Below are 18,306 nucleotides of genomic sequence, written 5' to 3'. Positions count from 1 at the left end.
AATCTGTGCAAACCCCCTAGAACAAATAATCAGATTAAATTTCCAGGGGTTTTTTGGGGCGTTTTTTTGTTTTAAAAAAAATCCAGTTTGTTACAGTTAATGAGTTTTTTTGGCTCTTCCCCTGCCAGCCATTTCTATTACTGCTGTCACGACTAAAGTTTTTCTCTAAGATCCAACCTGCCGCCAGACAAACTTTATTCCCAGCTAATAACAATAATCCGAGGGAAAACACTGGCTGAGAATACGGAAATTTGTCTGTTATGTCTACAAATAGGTATGCATTTTAAAAGTTTTGTCTGTTTAAACAACTTTTGTGAAATTTCAGGAAGCTTGGTGGAGAAGTGGAGCATTGCCAAAGGAAGGAGTTGTTAAATTTGAGTGAACACCTGAAATGTTTTCTTTAAAAGGAAAAATAGGGCATTGACACTTTAAGTGCCCTTCCAGTCTAGTGTAGAACTTTGAACTTGCTCAGTTGTCATTACCTGATCTAAGCAGAGGAAACCATCCATCCATCCATTCTCTATACACCACTTTATCCTCACTAGGGTCGCGGGGGGTGCTGGAGCCTATCTCAGCTGACTCGGGCCAAGGCAGGGGACACCCTGGACAGGTCGCCAGTCTGTCGCAGGGCTATATATACAGACAAACAATCACACTCACATTCACATCTATGGGCAATTTAGAGTGATCAATTGACCTCAGCTTATTTTTTGCTGTGTGAGGAAGCCGGAGTGCTCGGAGAAAACCCACGCATGCACAGGGAGAACATGCAAACTCCATGCAGAAAGATCCCAGGCCCAGCCCGGGATTTGAACCGGGGATCTTCTTGCTGCAAGGAAAAAGTGCTAACGTCTACGCCACTGTGCAGCCCCGGAGGAAACCAGACAACATTAATTGAATGACTGATATAGATTGTGCTTTGATAGGTTTCCATTTCCTATAGTGAAACCAGATACTTTGCTATTGCACAGACAGCCATGTCACAAGTTGTGCCTAGGGAAGTGGCCAAATGTGAGAGAAGTTGGTTTATGTAAGTATGTATGTATGTATGTATGTATTTATTGTCATCATCATTATTGTCTGTGAGTTCTGAATTGCATTTTGCTAATTTTTGTTAGCCAAAGATGACCTTTCTTTTAATCAACCCAGGTTGATGCCCAATTTTTACAGTTGCAATAAAATATAAGAGCTCAAATTCATGAGTAATTTTGATGAACTGCAGCTGCTGACTCCTCTGCAGGTCATCTGAGCCAGTTTAAATAGGGTCTATTTGATACACTCAGCCACAAGCACTGCAGTGGGAAAATCTGAGGAGGTGAGTACAGATCTGAACAAGCAAGTTGTTGATTTGAACAAGTCAGAAAAGGCAGTTGGAGCCATTTCAAAGCAGCAACAGGTCCCAAAATCATCTGTGCAAACAAACAACATAAACAGTCTCTAAGTATTAAGTGAATAGTACAGATTTGCCACACTCAAAATCAGAATTAAACAGAAGCTATCACCTGCTACTGAGAGACAACTGGTCAGAATGGTCAAGAGTCAGTCAAGAATCACCAAAAAGCAGATCTGCATTGAATTAGAAACTGCTGGAATACAGAAGGAGAGCATTTCCTCTAGAAGCGACACCTTAAGACTGGATTTGCTCCCGATCACAGGGAAAAGGAAAATTGCTTCTGGAGTAAAATAATAAAATTTAGCTGTTTGCCCACAATGACCAGAAATATGTTTGAAGGGGAAAGGATGTGGACCTTTAACCCCAAGAACATCACACCTGCTTACTCATAGGAAGTCCAAAGGGAATTTTAGATTGTTGGATTCTTTATTTGAAAAGTCATAACCTTACTAATGTTATGCTATGAGATGACGTGTGTTGTTAATTGGTACTGTATAAATCCAATTGAATCAAACTGAACCTATTGTCAAGTATGATGGGGGTAGTGTGATGATTTGGGGCTGTTTTGGTACCAATGTTCTGGTGCTTTACACAATAGGGGATTGCATTCACATTCTTCAGAAAAACCTGAAATCAGCCAGAAGGTTGGCAGATGCTTGTGGATGGCGACCAAAAGCATCTAGTCGAGGTGAAAATGGTCAAGGGATGTTTAACCAAATATTGGCATTGCTGTATGTATATTTTGACCCAGCAGATTTTGTCATTTTTCCAGAAGACCTTTAATGAATCTATGAAGCAGCAAAATGCATGATTGATTCAGAGGCATAGGAGTCATTGGAAACTCAAAACTTCCCCTGATTTATCTGATTTTTCAGAGTGCTTTAAATTCGTCTACTTTGAATTGGGATCTATGGCAAAAATGAACTCATAGATTTTAAGTGTATAACTTAAAAGGTAGCATTTCACATTTATGATATTTGAGTATCGATTCTCAGGTTAGTCCCATGGTAACACAGCAAGTTCAGTTCGATGTTTTAGTTGTATGTGTACCCAATGTACAGATGTTACACATCTTAAGAGCAAAGGGTAAGCATTTTCAACAAGGTTGATGTTGTTAACGTATATGTGATGTTGCTGTACATTTTGAATTCGCTGTCTATGCAGAGACTAACTGGTCAATATCTGACTTTCAACAAAAGTTCACTGTCAGCCTGATAATATACTGCTGTATCAACTCTGAGATATCAGTGTGAATTTCATTATTAAATAAGCATCAGACTTGTTATATCCCAGAGGCAAATGGTGACTTGCTTTTCCTAATTATGTACATTGTCAAGTGTTGTATTCTTGACTCGACATGTTCCATTACTGCATGTGGAAGCAAAGAAAGCTAAAAGAAGACTTTAAGTTAAGATCCAAAATCTATGTGTGCTAATTTTAGCAGAATTTAATTTAATTTAAAAAGTAGAGCTGCAAGCATTTCCCATTATTTTTTTGTATTTAAGACTTCATTCTATACCTTGTGTGGCAAAGTGGGCTAAGGGAGAATGGATAGACAACACCACCTGGGGACTTACACCCCAAGATATATTTAAACAACTCACCATAGAGGTAGGCACGCAGATCGAAATGAAATCCACAGACTGGAGGACGTGATTTCACAGCAAACTTAAAATACTTTTTAATTCACGTTTTTACAAGTTATTCAGATTTTTTTGTCTTATATTCCTTCATTTCAAAGGGTGGGATGGCTTTGAAAACAGGTAAAAGTTAGAATCAACCACAAATAAAACACTTCATTTCCTAGGAGCACCGTGTCGAATTCAACAGACACAAAAGCCTCGAGGCACAAGAGACAGTTCTAAGTACTCTATGGACTGACTATGCTGTGCAAACAAACTCCATATAAGAAACTCTCAATAAACCTCACAAGAAGAACATAAGCTATGACTAATTAAATATATTTTTATATATTTATATATTTAGTAAATCTAATAAATACATTTGCTGATAGACATAGAGATCTTTCTGTAAACTATTTACATTAAAAGGTTTACATTTTTGCAGAGACAATAAATAGCTATGAAGGCAAGAAAATTGAAATCCACAAAATGAAATCCACAGACTGGAGGATGTGATTTCACAGCAAACTTAAAATACTTTATTAAACAAAATGGATTAAAACAAGCAGACTAAATCATAAGATGTGGTGTGGGAGCTGCCAAAAGAAATAACTAACTACAGGACTGAGGCTTACCACGACCTTGCGAGTGCAAGCGTACCACCTGCAGCAGCAGGCAGTGTACCACCGGTTCCTTCTTCGCCGCCATCAGACCAACCTGGAACCAGTCAGCAAGGTTTGCGTCCAACTACTCGTTTGACAGCTGGTCACCATTCAAATGTCCATCGTCTACCCCTGCCTGCTGGTCAGTCCATTGCAGCCTGCGCAACCTGTGTCTAATGCCCAGATCGACGTTTTTAGACCATGGTGTTAAAACTGGATATACATGAAGAGTAGCCAACATGGTCGCTTTGTTCCTCTGTAGATAATAAATATAAACATGAGAAGATGCTGTAATGGATTTCAAAAGTGAAGAATACATCAATGATTCCTTTTAGTTCAGGCAAATAGACAACATACACCTTAACTCACACCAAACTCAGTATGTTGAACTTATAGTGCCAACCAAACATAGCATGCACATACATTAACACAAAAAGACCAAGTACAGAAACAACAGAATCCAAAAATAATTCAATTGAAAGATATGCCCTTAAGTAAGGATGCTATCATTGTACCTGCTTGTGTGTTCAGCCCCTGGTAAATGCTGATATGACTCAAGTACAGAGGGTTCCCCAGCAGATATCCACAAAGAGCCAGTTGTGCCTCCTGAGAGAGTTATGATTTAACAGCAGGGCTAAAATATCAGTAGTATTTTGTGCACAGTGGGGAAGTTAATGGTCAGAAAATTGAAAAATAACAAACAATGATCTTTTTCAATTACTCAGCAGCACTATAAACACACATAACCAGCCCAGAAGAGAAATAAATAGATCTTTATTTCCCTTCTGGGCTGGTTAAGTGTGTTTATAGTGCAGCTGAGGAGCTGAGAAGTTAAGGGAAATGGAACATGTAATAACTGATTATTAAAATATATGAGGAGAAAAGAGATAGGGTGAGGACGAGATAAAGGGGTAAACTGTAATTTTAGACCTGTAGTGGGTGAAGGTAACAGATGATGGAGGAAAAAAGCAGCCACACAGGGACTGAAGTGGGGAAGGAGGCAGATGACAGCTCTGTGATCATGGAAAGCAGCCAGCCCCTCACTTACATCGCTTCTCAACAGGGTCGAAGAAAAACATTCATGTGCACAATAATGAGGCAGCTTCATTTATGATCTATTTATAATTGCAGCATGAGAATGGTAAAACACTGGTGAGGGAAGGGAAACAGTCAGCAGATTCTTGCTGTGTGTTTATAACCTCGAAAGAGAGGGAAAGAGTTGTGTGTTACCCTGTGATGCATAGACGTGTTTATTTATACATGTGTTACAAACATCAAAATGGACATCTTATTTAGGACATTTGTGCTTCTATTCAAATTTTTGATGTCTTCCTTACTTTTTGAAATGTTCATAATTTTTTAATTTTTTTGCCCATATCAGATGTTTTCCTTCAACAGTTGCATTACCTTTAGTGCTTATAAATTCAGTTTCTTGCAGTGTACAGTGTTCGACACGTCAGCTACTACTAACACTGAGATGGTAGCTGATATTGTAACTTCATTCATCCGTTCCTGTTCAAGTAAATTTTTTCTTAAAAACTTTATTACTTCTCTTAGTCTTAAAATAACGCTTCTCACATCTCTGTAGGTGTTCCCAGTCACCTAACTGCTTTCATGTTTTGTTTTTTTAAAGAGACTTCCTCTGCTTTCGGTTATTATGCCTCATATATCACCTCAGCTCCTTTTACATAATGTGTAAGCACAAGCTGCTTCTTTAGTGTTGCATCTATTTAATGATTCAACTGCAACTTTTTAGTAGAAAGCACACTGAATAAGCCTTCAGAAAAATCTGATACTTCACATTCAGAATTTTAACTTCTACAAAACTTTGTTGATTCATTTTGACTGACTTATTCCTGATGCTGCAATTCGATTTCAGTGAGACATAAGTCAGTTTGGTGATCAGATCATTAAAAGTTTTAATAAACCACATTAATTGTCCTATTTCTTGGTTCTGATAAAGTTGTAGTAATAGTCATAATTAAAGTTTAATGAACAGCCCCTCTTCTGTTATTTGTAGATGATCTCTGTGTTTGGAAGGTAGACACAGTCTCTATGGGAATGAGGGTCACAGCATTTAGGAAGCAGCATAGAAGCATGAAAGACTGAACATCTGCTTCCTGGGCTCCGTTTCACGAAGCAGGTTCAACAAACTCTGCGTGTAACCCTGAACTCTGAGTAGATCTACTCTGAGATAGGGAACTCTGAGTTTCCAGTTCCAGAACAGCTGATTTGAGTTGGTTTAATCAACTCAGAGTAGTTTCACCTGGAATTAAGCGTGTGCACCACAACTATTAAAAGCCAGCATCAATGGAGTCATGATTTGACGAGTCACCATGGCAACGGGGAAGCAGAGGGCTGCGTTTTTCACCCCACTTGAATTGGAAATGTTGATGCGCTCATATGGCGAGTTTGAACATGTTCTTAGAAAGAAGTGCAACAAGCAGCTGCAGAAGAGAGGGAGACGGCATGGAAGAACATTGCTGCTCGGGTCAGTGTGTTAGTTTAAATGTAGTCCTTTGCAATCACAATAATATTACAGAGGAAAACTGTTTGAATGGAAGCCTATTAAGTTATTTCATTTAGGTGCAATCCTGACTGCAAATCCCAGTCTGAGGTTGCAGCACAATTTCATTAACAGAATATGTTCATGACATATGATTGTATGTAAACTTTTGTTCTCTACAACTGTGTGTAAACTTTTGTTTGTGACTGTATCTGTTCAGTGTTTAAATGTATGTGCCTGAAAAAAGCAGAGCGTTCAAATCTTGGAGTATGCAACTGTGAAAGGCAGGATTACACATTCCATACATATGGTAAAATAAGACACGAGTCCCAGACTTGTTTACTACGTGATTTAAGCAGGTTATAACTGAACACAAATTATGTACAGACTGGATAATCCTTATGCTAGTTATCCAGCATGGATATGGTTTATGGTTTAATATGTGATTGTTTTATTGTTGTTTAGGATTATGTCATGGTATTAGAAAAAAAAAATGTGGTGGGTAGTGGGTGGGGATAATATCATGGTTTGGGCTTGTTTTGCTTCATTTGGTCCAGGACAGCATGTCATTATTGACGGAACAATGACCGTGAACCCCACGGTTCACTGAAATTACCAGTGAACTGTGAAAGAAAGTGTGAAGACATCCGTCTGTGAACTGAGTCTCAAGAGAAAGTGAATCATGCAGCAAGAAAACGACCATGTGGACACAGGTTGTTCTACCAAAGAACAGCCAAAGAAGAAGACAGTTAAGGTTTTGGCATGACTAAGTCAAAATCCTGACCTACATTCAATAGAAATGTTGTGGAAGGACCTGAAGCAAGCAGTTCATAGGGGAAACCAAAGACATTCTGGACTTGAGGCTGTTCTGTAGAAAGGAAGAGGCTTAAATTCTTATAAGTTGATAAGCAGGACAGCTTATGCGTGCAAGACAACAACTGCTGTAAATGTTGAGTTACATGAAGTCACACCACACACTATGAAAAGCAAAAAAATCTAACTATTGCCTCTCAGATATTCATCTTGGACTATTCTCCTCAGAATAATATTTCTGTTTCATTTGTTCCCTTTATCTTTTTTAGAATTTATGTGAATATCTTATGATGTTTTTGGTCATATTCATGCAAAAAAAAAATTTCAGAAAACTCCAAATGCTTTAAAAGTTTGAAAGCACTCCTGTAAATCAGTCAGTTTGCTGACTTTATTAATCTTAATTATTGTGCTAGTGTTTGGCTATATTCAACATGTACCATGATTCTTGACTTTTTTTTGGCCACAGTGACTGATTTTCAGCTAAAGTTGTAGAGGGACACTGTAGAACTAATATGATATGAATTTTGCATCCATCTATGCTGGCAGTTCAAACACACAATGCAGATACACCTACTTTAAATCAAATCTTGGTTAGAGAAGCCCTGGATCAGCCCACCACTGAGTGAGAGGAAAAGATGAACTGGGTAGAGAAGTATTTAGCAATTCATTGCAAAAGGGTGCAGCATGCATTTAATTGGAGCAAATCTATGGAAAGTCCATTTCATTTGACTTTTTTAAAGCAGAATGTCAAGAAGAATAGGTTCATTATTGTCAAAAATATTTTTTGAGAGCAAACTCTAACAACTTTTTTTTGTTTTTTTGCTGTAAGTAGTTGAAAAATGACAATGTATAACGCATGTATACTACTGAAAGCTATTCTTTGACTCACTCAAAGTGACAAAAGCAGGCAGGTTGATTGGATTTTTCACACAATAATATACTGACAGTCAATAGAAACTTTGAGGTAGAAATGTACGCAGAATTCTACTTGTAGGGGGGTTGTAATTATTCATTGTGGATTTACTAATGATCTAGTGCCCTGGTAGTTGAGATAATGATGAGTTGTCATTTTGTCATGATTCATTGCACATGGGTTGGTCACTTTGCAAAAGTGAACCAAATACACACCAAGCAATACTCAGTGAGTATCTGCACAATTTGAGAATGGGTTTTGAAGGCCTATAGCCTAGCCGCGCTAGACCCATGTTTTGAAGGCACAAGGGTCTAGGGCCGCTCGACAGGGAGGGAGACGGGCTAAAAGGTTGTCTTTCAAATCACTCTGCAGCAACTGGGTAGGTATACAACCAATCAGCGCAACGAATAGGCTGACATAGTTCCTAGAGCGCTGGCGGATTGTGGCTAAGTCCCATTAGCTTCCCAACCAGTGGAGCCAACTGGTATATTAAGGATTTGCCATATCCCGTCGGCATAAGTCCAAATATGTCTTTCTTCTCAATGAAACACTTCAGTGCCGTCCTTTGTTTATCTTTCAAGTTGAATTTTAGCTTCAGATCTTTAAGGGCTGTGGCCAAAGCCCAGTCGAAAGATAACTGTTTATTCTGCGCCGGTTGTTTCTGTCAGAATCGTCGCGCCTCTGTCGTCACTTAGTTACGCCCGCCTTCTGACTCTACACTTCATGGTGATTGGTCCGGCCAGTTTTAAGAGAATTCAGCCTCGAGCCTTATGGAGGGTAACTAGACCCACCCTGGCAGTGAATTAAATTCGTTGCCGTGGGTTGTCTAGCGCGGCTAGGCTGGAAGGCCTATATAAAGGCCCAAAAAAGGCCACCATTGTTAGTCCAGTGAACAGCATCATGCCGCGTCTATCACATGAACAACGTCTCCGGGCACTGGGTATGGTGGAGGCCGGTTTGAGCTACAGTGATGTAGCCAGGCGTATGGGCTGTTCCCAACCCACAATCAGAAGCCTGGTCCAAAGTATGCGCCGACGGATTGTTGCCTGCATCGAAGCAAATGGAGGCCATACTCGGTATTGACTGTTGTGACTTTGTGTATGGCAGGTGCCGTTTTCTTTTGTGAAATTCTTTATTTTGAAATCATTCTTGAAACTTTAGATTTTTGTTTCTGTATGCCAATATGCTAAACAAATGATTAATATGAAGAAAATCCAGTTTCGGGCTTCAAAATAAAAATTATGTTGAAAAATATGGTCTCAAAGTTTTTAATGACTGTCAGTGTATAATGCAGTAGAGAAAATCAAGCAGCATCTGAAACTGAAGTGGACTGAAAATACAAATGATCATATATAAAGGACTGTACAATGAACTATATTTTGTACACTGTAATTTTATATATTTTACAGAAGTTAGTGAGTTACTTTTAACACTGAAACCATATGTTTATGAGCTTTGGGACACAGATGATAGAGAAGTCAGAAAATACAAATAAATGAATTAATGCATTTGTGATTTTGTTGGTTTTGTGAGACTAATTTACAATGACAAAAATGTGAATCAGCCTCATCCTTATCCTTATAAAAAAGATACCTGAAATATTTGATATTTATTTGGAAAAGTCTTGACTTGTCTTAGGAGTGGCAAAGTCTGCTTTTACAGTTCATCTGTGCTGGTTTAGATTTGTTCTTCACACATGAGTTGCTGCACCATGCACACTCAAAACGTTTTGATCTTTGTATATGAGCTCTGCACTGTATATTTAAGGTGAAATATTTAAAGAGTAGTATCCCCATCCATTTTGGCAGATGAACTGATTCCCAATGGTTAAATCCTAGTCTCAGTTACGTGATGTTGCATTTTTCACGTTTTTTTACTCCACTTTTACAATTTACATGCTACTTTAAAAAAAATAAAAATACTAGGCAGTAACCCACACACTGAAAATTTCAAATTTTGCAGAAGGTTGGGATTGTGCAGTAAAGTTACCCATCTAGTTTTTGCAAATGTACAATTCTCCTATTACATAGCAGAGCTTTACTCCCTGATGGCAGAGTGATGATGAGATCATTCTACAGGACAGCACTAAAGAATGCCATAGCTCCCAGCCTTTCTTTCTTTCTTTTTTTTTTAATCACCATCAGCAGGCTGACATTTGGTTCTTGGGTTTTAAGTGAAAGGTAGCATAAACTGTAAACAACAACAACAACAAAAACAAAAATCAAAACAAATAAACAAAAAATCAATCCACATTCCCCACAAGTCGAATTGCAAAACCTTTGGTGATCCTATGACTGGTCATCTTGTGCCACTGAAGGCGTCACAATTACTGTATACCGGCTAGTAATATTTACCCCATAAGAGTTACTCTTTAGGGTACGAGGGCTCTTTTCCCACAGGAAGTAAATGCAGCATCTGAGGCTGCATCTCTCAGTGACGTTACCAGAGATGAGGAGGTGAGTGAGGAGGGAGGGAGCTGTTGGTGTGTGTGGATTCATACAACGCCGGGCATAAAACAGCACACAGCTCTACAGCCGTCAGTGGCCTGACAGGATTTCATTCGGGCCACGGAACAGACGTGTTTCCACTCACTGCTGCACAGACTGGTGCCGCATCCCCTGCTGGCCGTCGATGGGAAGCTGCTAATCCAGCTGTCGTCTAGTAAATGTAAGTATGGCTCTAATATAGCATGTGTATAACAATATATAACATGCTGAACTTTGCTTTAAATGCTTGAGCTGAAATTTGTCGACATGTCAGTTGCATTGTGGAAAAGTATGGGTTTCTACAAACTCAGTTTGATAATTATTCATTCACAGTTGTTTGAATATAGACAGTTTGACCATAATATTGCTTCAGATGACGAAACAGCGCTGGGCTGCCATGTTTTCATACTTCCATGATGCTGTTGTAGGGATCTTCATTTGTCACACATCAGTTAGCCAGGTGCCGTTCCGCTTTCAGCAGTAGCTGCTCATGGACACAACGCTGCGCTTGCACGCGCACTCGCAACACCCGCGATGTCACGCACGCGAAACCTCGCGGCAGTCGACTCCTAAGTATGTGCGTGCGCGTACGTGTGTGTCCTCTCGACCCTAAAAGCGCCATAGTATAGTACAGTAAGTCACAGTCCAGGACAGTAGGTGTAATTTTCCGTGGTGTTGTGTTCATCAGTTCATCAGTGTGGTTCATCTATGTGCTTCTGTCACACGGCCAGAGGTCTGCAGCTACCGGCCCTGATGCTGGCAGCCTCTTTGGATGAAGTGGAGCAATGACTGCCAAGATATGATTTGGTCAGTGTGACAGATTACACACACTGATAAACAACTACTCAACTAAAATGCGACCTCCAGGGCTACTGAATACTTCACTCACAATTAGCTTTGAAGAAACACTTCCAGACTGTTCAAACTCTAGTGTGAATTGGGTATCTGTGATAATTCTCATTCTGTCAGCAAATTCTTATTCTGATCCTTAGCATGTTATGTGAGCAAGGAGAGAAACCAAAATAATAATGCAAGCACAGAAGCACAACACGGTAAGTGTAGATGAAAAACAATTACACTCTCAAAATGAGGATCTTGAAGACAGATTCTCTTTATTCAGGCAGTGCACAGAATCTCACACAACACCAGGTTATAGGAAAGGAGCTCCCCGAACAAAAGGGATGACAGTATGTATAGCTACACCTGCATCACGTTGTTTAGCTACGCAGAAGTTCTATCTGTTCTGAATAGTTTTTTGCACTGTCATGGGAGAGAAGAACAAAATCTTGTTATCGATCATAGGAGTGTAACTCTTCCTGCCCAAGGTTCTGGGAGTGCAGCTCTCTCCTCTCAGGCCAACTGCACACATTCCTTTTCTGCACTTTCACACAGATCTTTATCCTCTTGTAGATCAGGTAATGCAGTCCTTCATGTTTTTCCATCACACAGGAATTACTAAAGCAGTTTCTATTACTGAACGTCTCCTACAAACTTCATAAACACTTCATTCAGAAAGCTACTAGAATCAATGTGCTTATTGATGGTAAAAACCAGAGCTGGGCGATTGACCTCTAAATGAATAGTTAAAAAAGAAAGACCACTTAAGCACAGAAATTTAAATGGAAGACGCACTGTGACTTTTAGGCAAGCTTTGCACAATTATAAAGTGTGGTTATGGATTTTTATCTCTGGGAACTGTCATCCACACTGAATCTAAAGCTTGTGTATGAGTGTGTGTTCAGGTTGAGTTATTACTGAGAAGATGTAGACATTTTGCAAGTTGTGGAAGTCTGGCTCTGAGGCTGTGTGTCTACCAGTGTATTTTTCCCTGAAAAGGTGTGTTGCTCTTCTGCAAATGCCCAGCTGGGAGTGCTTGAGAGCATCGTAGAGACGCAGCACTTTTTTGTAGCTAAGATGCTATAGATGCTATGATAGAGATTATTTATGGAAGGAATTGCAAGTGCGCATCAGCTGGCTGGCTGAGCAGAACAGCTGCTTACCTGTTAGATTCATGCCATATAAAATGCTCCTCCAAGCATTACTTTTCATGATAATTTTGTGGTTGACTAAGGATGTCATCTGATGCAAACACGGAGACTCGGAGACCAGCAGGAATAAATTCTGCTTCTTGATATTCATTGTCCAGTCTTAGTACAAGTGGAATGTAACAGATAGTGGGCATGGTGTATGTCCTACTCCTGCTCCACTGTGACTAGATGGCTGGCTAAAAAATGACAGTGTTAAGGGCAATGTTTTATTTAAAGTGAAATGATTTTTTAAACTTTAAGTGACTGGAAAAAACAGTCACTCACCATGGAATAGATGCTGAATGTCCTGTCACACTGCTGCTGTTTTTTGAGCATAAGGTAAATATGTGGAGCGCTCATTGCAAATAACTTTAAAATACACTTGTCTAAAGAAACTTTAGATTAGATTCAGGTGCAGCCACTGACATAGTTGGTTCTTATGCTTTTTTATAACAATCCTATGGCAATTTCTTTTTCAAATTTGCTGTGAACAGAACACATACTGCATTGGTGTATTTTTCTCAAAATTACTGTCAGCTTAGAGCCCAAAGACACCGCTGTAATTCCCAGACAATCATGCCCTCTGTTTATACTATTTGACCTCATTTCACAAATTTATAAGAGCAACCCAAGAGCATTTTAGCTAAACATTAGCTCAACACATTTAGTAAATGAAATAGACATTTTATTCATATAGCGCCAATTCACAGGGAAGACAGCTATCTGCCTCGACCAGTTGGGGTGAGAGTGGGAAACTCTGAGAACCACAAGTAAACCTGCAGTCTGTCCTGGAGCTTGGTCATTAAGCGTTTTATACGCGAGAAGCAGGATTTTAAATTCTATCCTGGGCTTTACAGGGAGCCAATGAAGAGAAGCAAATGTGGAAATGATCTGCGTTGCTGGTTCCTGTCAGAACTCAGGCTGTAGCATTTTGTAGCAGCTGGAGGTTTTTAAGAGAATTACTGGCACATGCTGATAATAGGGAAGTACAACTGTACTGCCTAGAAGTTACAGATGGATGGACTGAATTCTCAGCCTCACTCTGAGACAGGATATTCCTGATTTTGACAGTATTACATAAGTGAAAAAAGGCCATCTCACAGACTTTATGTGTGAGTTAAAGGAAATGTCCTGGTTGAAAACAACTCCAAGGTCCCTTACAGTAGAATTGGAGGCTAAGGCCATGCCATCTAGAGTAACCATCTGGTTTGACAGTGTGTTTCTGAGGTGCTTAGAGGCAATTACAATAACCTCATTTTGCGTCTGAATTTAAATGAAAAAAACCCTTTATGCCCTTCAGATATGCCTAGAGTTGAAGTAACTGATTGGTTTCATTTGGTTATGGAAGGCCTTGAAGGTTAGGATGGTTTTGTAGATGATGCGGTGTGTGATTGGGAGCCAGTGAATTTGACTAATTTTGGTGTAAGTGGAAGAATCACAATTAACATGAACAAACTGGAATCTATCTGATAAATATGATCTAAACCAGTTTAGTGCAGTTCTTTTATACAAAATAACTTTCCAATATCTGTAATAAGATGCTGTGATCCCCTGTATTAATTGCAGCACTGAGATCCAGTAGAACAAGTATGAAAACTAGTCCACTGTCTGAAGCCATTAGAAGATCATTGGTTACTTTCACCAGTGCTGTGCTATAATGCATTCTCCATGCTATTTGAAACTTTTCCAACAAACCATTTCTGTACAGATGCTCACATAGTTGGCTTGCAACAGCGTTTTCAAGAATAAAAGGAGATTACATATGGACCTATAGTTGGCTAAAGCACCTATAGTTGGATCCAGAGTAGGCTTTTTAAGTAGCAGTTTGATTACAGCAACATGCAAACCTGCAGTATGTGGCCCGATAATACACAGAGGTTTATCATCTAATGCTGTAGTGTTAATGAAAGAAAAGATGTCCTTGAACTGTGAGGTTGGAATGGGGTCTAACAGACATGTTGCTGGTTTAGAGGAAGAAGAATTTATTGTCAACGTGAACTCTGAGGGATTTAGAACAGAGAAGTATGCCAAATATAAGTCTGGTCCAGTGGACACTTCCTGAGCCACTGCACCTAAAGACATGTTCAAGATTTTTTGTGCAATATTTAAAACTTAATTTGTGAAGAAGGTCATGAAGTCATAACTACTGAGGATTACAGGAACAGAAGGATCCACAGAGCTGTGACTTTGTCAGCTTGGCTACAGTACTGAAAACAAACCTGGAGTTGTTCTTGTGTTTCTGTATTAGAATTGAATAATCAGCAGTTCTTGTTCTAGGAATGACTTTTTTTTAAATGTATTTTTTGGCCATTTTTGATAGGTCAGTGAAGACAGGAAAGGAGGGAGAAGAAATCAGCTGTTTCCAGCTAGAACAATCATTTGCCACATTAACAATGTCTAGACTCTATTTCTGATTCATTTAATGTTATCTTCATTGACTTTTGAACAGTAGTGTATATATTTAAGAAAATTAAAATTTTATATATTCCATTGCATGTACGGTGAAATATCTCAAGCCTTATTTTGTTTCAGTTTTAATGACTGTGGCTTAAAGCTCATTAAAATCTGAAATCCAGTATCTAAAATAATTATTTCATTTTGAGCTTGTATAATCTGCTGTTCAGGCAGTGTACATATTGTGTATCTCTCGGTCTAGGTCAGTACACGCAACCACAATCATGAGGAAGACTGCTGACTAAACAGTTGTCCAGAAGACCATCACAGACAACCTTCAGGCAGGGTGCATCCTGGACAGGTCACCAGTTTATTCACGAGCCACACAGAGAGACAAACAACCAAACAAACACACTCACATTCACACCTACAGACATTTTAGAGCTGGGGTCACATGAGAAACCTGAGCTGTGTTGGAGGGCTGGACAAGCAATAACTTGAACTTATGTAATTCTGGTCAATATTAATTTTATTCTATTTTAGAAAGCACAGAATTATACAGTTTTGCTTTCTAACTGATAATCAAAAAGATTTAAAAAAATACTGTTATAATAAATATATTAAATTGTAGAGTAGGCAATATGTATAAGAAATAAACAATAATAACAATAATTTCAGTATTCCATTTTATTTTTTTTCATGTTCCTCTCACAAGCCAATAGCAACCAAAAGTTATTTTACAGTATGTTAAAGACAAGCAATTAAGCAACTTTATACAAAAAGCAGTAAGTGCTTTTGATGTTTTTTTTTAGTTCATTTTACTTTAGTGAGAAAAATCCAGTTTGTTTTGGGCTTGAACAAGTGCACTGAAACCTGGTTGAATGTCTGAGTAGGATATGCACAGGACAGCTGAGAGACGATTATCAGTGACAGAGGATCTATATTTGGATTTGTTGAACTTGATCACTGAGAATGTCTGTTTGCATATATAGGTAGATCCAAAGAGGACTAGAATGTTCTGAGCATGCCTCCTCGTGTAGAAAATTCTCCTCTTTGAGGGAAGACTAAAAAAATCAAGCAGTGAGACTGACCTGAAGGGCTTTGCCAGAAGTGTGTCAGAGTTCAGGTCAATGAGTTCAAGCTGAACATCACTTGGCACATTCTCCACACTGCATGTAAATGGGGGAAAAGCATGTGCATTTCATTCTCAACCATTTTAAAGTCTTAAAATTGCCTTGAAAATCCACCATGCAGAGCTTCTAACATGAGTGAGTTCCTGTGGAGGTGATAAGCTGGAGGTGTGGCTTTCTTCAGTGTTTGTAAGTGGGTAAGAATGTTGGTTCAAGAGAAGCTGCAACTTTCTCATGAAGGCCTTTACCAAGCTGTACATTTCATGCACAAAAGGCCCTTGCCCTGCAGTTTGACATTTAGTTCATTCATTAGTGCAGTCACAACAACAGCAAAACCAAGGTCTGCAATCCAGTCTACACCTGAAAGCTATGGAATGTTATTCCCTTTCTTCACACAGAAATCTTGAATCTCTTCTCTCAGGTCCCATACTCCTTTCAGCATTTTGCCAAGGCTGAGCCACTTGACAGCTGTATGGTAGCATGTGTCATAATGTTCATAAGCTGTTGCCCTGATGAAGTTAACTATTATAATTACAACATCAAAAACATGGTAAATTTTAACACTGATTTACACAAAACTTCTGATCTATAATGCAAACCCCAATTCTAATGAAGTTGGGATGTTGTGTAAAACGTAAATAAAAACAGAATACAATGATTTGCAAATCTTTTTGCTAACCTATGTTCAATCGGACACACTACAAAGACATGTTATTTCATGTTCAAACTGATACATTTTATTGTTGTGATTTTGATGCCTGCAACACATTCCATAAAAGCTGGGACAGGGGCAACAAAAGAGTGGGAAAGCTGAGGAATGCTCAAAAAACAACATTCCACAGGTGAACAGGTTAATTGAAAACAGGTGAAAACAGTGTCATAATTGATTATAAAAGGTGCATCCCCAAAAGGCTCAGTTGTTCACAAGCGAGGATGGGGCAAGGTTTACCACTCTACAAAACAGACTGGCCCAGTTGGGCAATGCACTGACGTCAAGACTTTACGTTGAAACCTGCTCTGTTTTTGTTTGAGTTCATAACAACAAATGTTTTTTATTAATTAATTTTTTCACTGTGTTCTTGTGTCATGACATCAGTCATTTTTGGCATCAGTCATTAGCCAGTGACAGTTGGCCATAACTTTGAGAGTTTAGGAGTATTTAATTTTTTTTCCAGAATAAGCAGTTGGTTTGTAAAGTGTGCAGAGCTCTGTATAGCTGCACACAGCAGCATAGCACAATGCATGGACACATGAAGAGAAAACATACAGAAGGCACTTTGTCTGTTTGCTTCTCTGTGCTCATATATACTGCATTTTAATACAGTCTAATCCATTTCTCATTTACATATTTTTCTGTTTCTGCTGTCAGGTGATTGGCAACAGATAAGAATGAAAAAGTGAAATGTGGCTCATTAGAACTACATGTTAACCAAGCTGCTGCCTGGCACCACTAAAATTCTGATTTCATCACCGTGATGGTGTGTGACTCACCATACACATGAAGTGAAGATGCCAGCTGTGCTGTGAATTTGGAGATATTTTCATAAAATGTGCACCTCCTGCCAAAGTTTTTGGCACAACAAATAGAAAAGTAGCTTTTTCCACTTTAAGGGGTGTAATAGAAACTTGTATTTCTTTTGGAGTTGGACTTCTGACAAAATAAATGAGCCCTTTTTTATGCATTTTTATAATGTTGGAAAACCCAGTAAATTTTACAGCTTTTTATTTTATGTAAAATCAACAACAACAACAACAACAACAACAACAACAAATAAACAGCAAACAAATAATCATTTTGCTCTTTGGGGGAAAATTAATAATTTATATTGATCAATTAAGCACCCACCCACCCAAAAAAAAAAAAGAAAAAAAAAAGACAACTGTAATTGGATCAGTTAATCCACGGCACCCCTATTACAAAGTACAGCAAACACAAAAGGCTATGAAGGGAAACTGTTACAAGCAAGTTCAGACTCCTTGTTCTTCTTTTGGCTAAAGATAGTTTTTAATGACAAGAGGCTGCATGTTTGGGCTCATTGTCATGATGAAAAAAACCTTTGACAGTGATGACCTTGAGGGTGCTGTGTGATGTAGATTTTGATTCACAGTTCTGTATGTACAAAAACTGTATGTATAAAAGCTGAAATCATCCTGATGAATTCCATGAAAACCTTTGAGCAGACATGCATTTATGAAATATCAGTAGCACTGCCAAAAAGAGTGATAACAGATTGCTCCATGGGTGGGCAACTTATCCAGAAATATTTTAAATGTAAAATGAAGACTTTGGCAACAAATGGCACTTGTCCATTTGGGCATCTTTCCTTTTTTCTCCCCTCCTTCAACACACCATGCAATGT

At 38.8% G+C, this 18,306-nt stretch overlaps 1 protein-coding gene across 2 annotated transcripts in view; it reads left to right on the top strand.

The window, feature by feature from the left end:
• Positions 1-10,350: 10,350 nt before the first annotated feature.
• gabbr1b (gamma-aminobutyric acid (GABA) B receptor, 1b) overlaps positions 10,351-18,306 on the top strand; it is a 148,810-nt gene continuing 140,854 nt past the window's right edge. For both annotated transcript variants that reach the window (XM_051955127.1, XM_051955126.1), the window contains exon 1: positions 10,351-10,576. The gene's annotated coding sequence lies outside the window, so the exon portion shown is untranslated. The remainder of the gene's footprint in view (positions 10,577-18,306) is intronic.

This window comes from Acanthochromis polyacanthus, chromosome 11 (genome assembly GCF_021347895.1).
Source record: "Acanthochromis polyacanthus isolate Apoly-LR-REF ecotype Palm Island chromosome 11, KAUST_Apoly_ChrSc, whole genome shotgun sequence".
Taxonomy (NCBI): domain Eukaryota; kingdom Metazoa; phylum Chordata; class Actinopteri; family Pomacentridae; genus Acanthochromis; species Acanthochromis polyacanthus.
Note: the sequence above shows the minus strand (reverse complement) of the source record. Positions and strands in the feature narration are given on the sequence as shown.